The sequence below is a fragment of the Apium graveolens genome, chromosome 9 (genome assembly GCF_009905375.1).
Source record: "Apium graveolens cultivar Ventura chromosome 9, ASM990537v1, whole genome shotgun sequence".
Lineage (NCBI taxonomy): Eukaryota > Viridiplantae > Streptophyta > Magnoliopsida > Apiales > Apiaceae > Apium > Apium graveolens.
Genome location: NC_133655.1, coordinates 24,648,477 through 24,656,398, shown reverse-complemented (window position 1 = coordinate 24,656,398; position 7,922 = coordinate 24,648,477).

Here is a 7,922-nt window from a genome sequence, read left to right as displayed (position 1 = left end):
GGTTAGTTTTCAACCAAGCATTTCATTTCATTCAAAAAAAATTAACCAAGCAACATTTCATTTCTATCAAAAAAAAATCAACCAAGCAACATTTCATTTCTCTCCCCCCATTTCCAAGCTTCTTTCTCTCGGCCAAAATAATAACAGCAACTTCAAACTACCATATCTCCTTCAATACTCACTCAAATGTTGTGTTCTATAGCTCGTTGGAAAGGTATTGAGATGGCCTACAACTCTTGTTCACAAGTCTCATACAAATAATCATGGTAAGACCCTCATATTTACAGTTCTTTAAATCGGACTAATTGTAACTCCAAAAATTCTAACTCATTTCTTGAACTCCTTTGCAAGTTTGAACATGATAAACATAAATCAAGGCTCTATTAAGGATTAAAATCTCTTGTAATTGGTTTAAGGATCTAAAGAAGGTATAAACTTCAAACCCTAGCATTAATTTTATGATTTCATTAAGTTTTATTGAAGTATTATTAGTATTAAGGCTTGATCTTTGATTATAAGTAGTTTTGGTGGATTTGTATTAGTTTTGAATATTGGGTCTTTGATTGGTTGGATAAATTGGTAAAACTTGGAGTTGGGGACTGAGTTTGTAGTATGATGGTTGAATATTGTTGTGTTGGTGGTTGTGAGTGAATTGATGAGGATTTAGAGTGGTAATTATTTTGGGAATCTCGTAAACATAGCCGTCGTAATGCTCGTTTTCCTTAGACTATTTTGCATGAAACTTTAGGACCCGTGAACTCACTGTAAGCTTCTAACCTTTGCCATTTTTAGATAGTTCATGTTACGAGCTTCGTTTTGATATGTCGTTCGCCTAAATCCGAGTTACGAGCGATGAGAAATGACCATTTTAAGTAATGGCATTTTGCGAGCGAACCCCGAAACCTCGAATAACTTTGAGACCATAATTGAGACCCTTAAATGATTAATCAAAACATGAAACAATTATTTAAGGTGGATTAGGCAGTTGGTAAAGTACTCGTGAAAGAGTCTCCTTAAAATTCATAACAGTTAATTTATTAAAATTGGTGGAGCCGAGGGTACGCAAGCGATTAACATAAATCGTTAAGCGTATAAGGATTTGCTGAGGGTAAATACTGATGGGTTGGTCGTATCAGGATTTGACAAACTCTGATACTGACAGTTACGTTTCTGATTCTGATATATATTCTACTAAAAGCAATTTAAGCCAGAATATTTATTTTAATTAATGAGATATCTTTAGTTACATTTTAGTTTTGTTATATATTGAGAACTAGACGTTTGGAAAAAAATACACAACTCAGAGACTTGTGAAAACCCTAGCTACTACTTCTCTCCTCCATATTATATAGATCTTTGCATAGGTGTTCTGGGTGAACTGAGGTACATGTCACTTGTGAGCATTACGTGACTGTGAACGCATTACTCTATGATATTTTATCCTGGAAGCGATATTGCTGCAACCCAACACAGCGTAAGTGGGGGAATAATCTCTTCAAGAACAGTCTTGGCTTCTCGTAGGCTAGGCAACTCAGTTGTTATTGATTCTTTCAGAATTTGTTAAGGCTTCTGTTAGAGATATGTGATTCAAGCCTCTCTTTCTCAATTCAGTTACTTATTATATCTTCTTATTTTGCCTTCATGTTTTGTTTCGTTACTTGCTTTATTGCATGTTCTTGTTAATTTATAATTATATAATTGTCCCATGCATTATTACGTGTAGTGATATTTATATCCAACACATACATACAAACAAGCATGTCAAACTTAAAAATAAAAATAAATATCCAAGCTAAACAAATATAAATTCAAATTAAGAAAGAAAAGGATAAAGCTTGTTTGAATTTCGGGGTGAGGTGCGTAATCACGCTGCCGTGAGGAAGTCTTGCCCCTTCTCGTGCAAGATTCCAATTAGCAATGTACAACACTCTTTCATGGTTTATCTTTTGTTGCGCACAAATGAGATTAAGAAAGAACATTGAATTTTTCCTTTACTTAAAATCAAGATAATTCTTGTAGACATATAATATATATAATTTATTAACACTTTTGTGTGATAAGGCTTTGGCTAATTTGATGGTATGGACCTTAATATAAAAAGTAGGGTTTGAGACTAAATTAATACAACACAGGAATATAATAATTTGGATCTTTGAGCTTAGCAGTGTATGTTCAGCGAGGAAAAGGATTCTTTGAAATATAATTTGTTAGATATATTTGTGATGTCATGTCTAATATAATTTGTGTTTAGTTTTCAGATCTTACTTAACAGGACAAATCAGGACTTAACTGGAAATCAGTACTTATACTGAAGTCAGGACTTAAGATATCAGAACTTAAGTTGTCAGAACTTAAATTATCTGGAGATATTTATCAGGAGATAATATCAGGACTTAAGGAGACGTTCAGATAAGGAAGGCGGCTGATTGAAAGGAAAGAAGATCAAGATAAACATAAGAAGAGATATGCATGGAGAAGAATTCTATGAAGAATAGAATACTTTGAAGAAAAGATAACTAGTTGATATATATTAGGAAGCAAAATTATATTCGATATCAATTTAAAGATTATCTTGTAACTGTGTAGTATATAAACACAGACATAGGGTTTATACTATATGTGTTATCTTAATCGAGATTATTATTCATTGTAACCCTAGCAGCTCTCGTGATAATTTGTTCATCACTGAGAGAGAACAGTTCTTTGTAACAGAGTTTATTGTGTTGAATAAAATCTGTGTTCTGTTACTTGAGTTCTTATATTCGATTTGATTGTAGTAAACACTGTATTCAACCCCCTTCTACAGTGTGTGTGACCTAACAAGTGGTATCAGAGCAATCTGTTAACATACATATAGTAAAGATCCAAAAACAATCATGTCTGAAGAAGCACAAACTCCAACCAAGCCCACCAAAACTGAAGAAACTCCGAAGACTCAAATTCATAATCGATATTAGACCATTAGGGTTCCCATACTGAAACCTTTTGAGTATCCCATATGGAAGGTGAGGATGTCTATGGTTCTGGAAGCTACAGATCCAGAATACCTTGACAGAATTAATGAAGGATCACATAAGCCAACCAAGCTCTCTATTGTAGTTGCAGATCAGCCAGCACAGACTATACCAAAGGAGAAAAGTGAATATACAGCTGAAGATATCTCATATATTGCAAAGGATGCAAAGGTAAGACATTTGCTGCACAGTGCCATTGATAATGTCATGTCAAACATGGTAATTAACTGCAAGACTGCAAAGGAGATATGAGATGCCTTGGAGACAAGATGCCAGGGAACTGATTCAATTAAGAAGAACAGGAGGACTATACTCACTCAAGAGTATGAGCACTTTGACTCAAAACCTGATGAGTCATTAACTGGTTTATATGATAGATTTGTCAAACTCTTGAATGATCTGTCATTGGTGGATAAGGAATATGACCTTAAAGATACTAATCTCAAATTCCTTTTAGCTCTTCCTGAAAGTTGGGATTTGAAGGCCACAACTATAAGAGACAACTATGCTCTTGATGAAACTACTCTTGATGAAATTTATGGTATGCTCAAGACTCATGAACTTGAGATGGATCAAAGAAGCAAGAGGCATGGGAGAAAGTCAAGGACAGTTGCTCTTAAGGCTGAGGAGGAATCCTCTAAAGTGGTTGTCTCAAAGAAAGGCAAAGGAAAGGCTCTCATCATAAAGTCTGATACTGAGTCATCAAGTTCTGATATTGATGAGGATTCAGAAACTGAAAGTCTATCTAAGATGGACCCTGATGAAGAGATGATGAAGCTGTGTGCTCTTATGGTGTAAGGAATCACAAAGATTGCATACAGGAAATTTAGAGGGGGAAAGAAGTTTTCCAGGAAAGGTGCAAGTTCTGATAAGAAAGGTTTCAGAAAATCTGAAGGCAAAGGAGGAAAGTCTAACAGAGGAGATTACTCAAATGTCAAATGCTACAACTGTGGTGAGAAAGGCCACATATCTCCTGATTGCAAGAAAGGAAAAAGTGACAAAGGCAAGGCTCTTGTCACAAAGAAGAAAAGTTGGACATACACTTTAGATTCTGAAGACTGAATCTTTAATTCTTGAGCCTTATCACCTACTACATGTTGATCTATTTGGTCCAGTGAATGTCATGTCAATTGCAAAGAAGAAATATGTTATGGTCATAGTGGATGAGTTCACCAGATACACATGGGTGTATTTCTTGCACACAAAAAGTGAAATTGCATCTATCTTGATTGATCATGTCAAACAACTGGATAGATTGGTTAAAGACTCTGTGAAAATCATAAGAAGTGATAATGGCACTGAGTTCAAGAATTTGATTATGGAAGAGTTCTGCAAAGACCAAGGAATCAAGCAGGAATTCTTTGCTCCTGGAACTCCACAACAAAATAGAGTTGTTGAAAGAAAGAATAGAACTCCTATTAAAGCTGCACGAACTATGCTTGATGAAGCAAAGTTACCAACCTACTTTTGGGCTGAAGCTGTGCAGAATGCTTGTTTTACTCAGAATGCAACACTTATCAACAAGCATGGAAAGACACCATATGAGATGGTGAAGAAAAAGAAGCCAAATCTGAAGTATTTTCATGTATTTGGATGCAAGTGTTTTGTTCTTAAGACTCATCCTGAACAGCTATCCAAATTTGATCTAAAAGCTGATAAAGGAATTTTTGTTGGATATCCACTTTCCATAAAAGCCTTCAGAGTCTACAATATAAGAACAAGGGTTGTCATGGAATCTATCAATGTCTCTTTTGATAATAAGAAGATTACAGGACTTGAAGATTTCAATGATCATGATCAGCTGAGATTTGAGAATAAAGTTTTAAATTCTGACTCTGTAAATCCTGACAGTCTAAATCCTGATACTGCAAACTCTGATGGGTTAAACTCTGATGTTATTGAAACTGTGGTGACTATGCCAAAAGAAAATGCACCTGTGCAGGGGGAGCATATTGAAGATATAACCACATCTCGAGAAGCATCGGAACCTAGAACAGGCTCTTCAAGTTCTGATTCATCAAGTTCTGATGGGCCAAGTTCTGATAATTCTGGAAACTCAAATTCTGATTCATCAAGTTCTGATGGGCCAAATTCTGATAATTCTGGAAACTTAAATTCTGAAGGATCCAACTCAGAGAGCATAATTTCAGGGGGAGCATCAGAAAATGTTGATGGAGACAACATGGATCATGGGGGAGTATCCAGTTCTATTGATAACCTTCCATCTGCAAGGAAGTGGACTAAAGCACATACACCTGACTTGATTATTGGAGATCCTGAAGCAGGTATTAGAACTAGAACAGCAACATCAAATGAATGTCTCTATCATTCTTTTCTTTCTCAGATTGAGCCAAAGAAAGTGGAAGAAGCTCTTCAAGATGCTGATTGGGTGCAAGCAATGCAGGAAGAGTTAAATGAATTTGAAAGAAATAAAGTCTGGACCCTAGTGTCAAGACCAAAGAACAGATCTGTTGTTGGTACAAAATGGGTGTTTAGAAACAAAACTGATAGTGATGGCATAATTACAAGGAATAAAGCAAGGCTGGTTGCAAAAGGACACTCTCGACAGGAGGGATTTGATTATGATGAAACATTTGCACCAGTTGCTAGATTGGAAGCCATAAGGATATTTTTGGCTTATGTTGCTCACAAAAAGTTTACAGTCTTTCAAATGGATGTAAAAAGTGCTTTTATTAATGGAGAATTAGAAGAAGAAGTATATGTTGAACAACCTCCAGGTTTTGTAGATTCAAAATTTCCTCATCATGTCTACAGACTTGATAAAGCACTTTATGGCCTTAAGCAAGCTCCAAGAGCATGGTATGAGATATTAGCTCAGTTTCTTCTAGAAAGTGGATTTAACAGAGGGACTATTGACAAAACATTGTTTTATCTCAACCATGGAAAGGACTTACTTTTGGTGCAGATATATGTTGATGATATCATTTTTGGTTCTACAAATGACAGACTTTGTAAAAGGTTTTCCAAGCTAATGCAGTCAAGATATCAAATGAGTATGATGGGAGAACTTAGCTATTTTCTGGGCCTTCAAGTCAAGAAGAATGAAGAAGGAACTTTTATTTGTCAATCTAAATACACCAGAAATTTGTTGAAGAAATTTGGAATGCAAGACTGTTCAAGTGCATCCACTCCTATGGCCACTGCAACAAAATTGGATAAGGATACTGGTACATCATTAGATATTACTGATTACAGAGGTATGATTGGCTCACTACTCTATCTAACTGAAAGTAGACCTGATATCATGTATGCTACCTGTCTTTGTGCAAGATTTCAAGCAGATCCAAGAGAACCTCACTTAACAGCTGTAAAAAGAATTTTCAAGTACCTTAAGGGTACAGCTGATCTAGGATTGTGGTATCCTAGGGAATCATACTTTAAGCTAATAGGTTACTCAGATGCAGATTTTGCAGGATGCAAAATTGACAGGAAAAGCACAAGTGTAAGCTGCCAATTTCTTGGAGGCAGATTGGTTTCTTGGTTTAGCAAGAAACAGAAGTCAATTTCCACATCAACTGCAGAAGCAGAATACATTGTTGCAGGAAGCTGTTGTACACAGATTCTTTGGATGAAGAATCAGTTACTGGATTATGGGTTAACATATTCCAAAATCCCTATTTACTGTGATAATCAAAGTACTATTGCTATGACAGGTAATCCAGTTCAACACTCAATGACAAAGCACATCAGCATAAGGTACCATTTCATAAGGGAACATATGGATGAATGTATAGTGGAATTGCATTTTGTTCCAACAGATCAACAACTAGCAGATATCTTCACAAAACCACTGTGTGAAGCTACTTTTACAAGATTGGTAAATGAACTTGGAATGGTTTCAGGTTCTTTCTCCAAATCTACTTAGTTTATGTTCTGATACATCAGACTTTATGATCAGTATTTACAGATATTACTATCTTTGTATATTCTGTGCTTAAATTGAAATTTTCTAAGTGCTGATTGTTATTTGATGTGAATTTCTAAACTCTGATAGTGAAATGAATATTTCTGTGACTATTAAATCCAATGAGGATAACTGTGCTAGATGCTGACCTAGTAGTCTTTAATATATTAATAATCCCATGTTTGAAGTAATTGTTTATGTGGAAATCTCTTAACACAAGCATATTTTGATATTGAGTTTAGTTAGGTTTACTTTGTGTATCTTATTACTAAGTCAAAAACTAGAATAGTGCTTCTTATCTGTTAAGTTCTGATGTTGGTAAATCTTATGGATGTACTAAGTACTGATAAACCTCACTTATTAAAAGAAAAAAAATGAAAAAGAAATAAAAATCGGGTACTCCTTTGAGATCTAGAGAAAAATACATGTGGAAGGGAAGACCCAAGTGCATTGCTGATATTAAGTAATATGCATTAGAAAAGCAAAATAAAATTTTCTTGGTGACTTTTCACATTCTCTGATTACTGGAGAAATACTCTGATAACAGCATAAATTCTGATAAGCAGTCGTGACTCACTTACACTGAGAAGCCACTGTAAAAAGGAATTTTAAAAGATGCATAAAATGAGCACAAAACAGTTGAGGTGGACTCATGCATGAACTCATTCTATAGTAGACTTCAGAATAATAACAGATTTTGAGCAAAGTTCTTAGTTATGCCTTATTTCTAAGATGTACTGAAGTGAATCAGAATTTACTCTTTGTCTGATATTTATCTTATTGCACACATACACACTCCATATGAATGATGAAAATTGCTGTGGTGATCAATGTTGTTTTAGATGAACAGTTTAAGTGTCAGTTGCATAAATTCTGAGGACAAGTTCTGATGGAAGTTCTGATGATTAAGTTCTGATGAAACCATATCAGTATTTGTGTGAAGAATTACAGAAATACACATTCACTTTTCGAGTAAAGGAGCC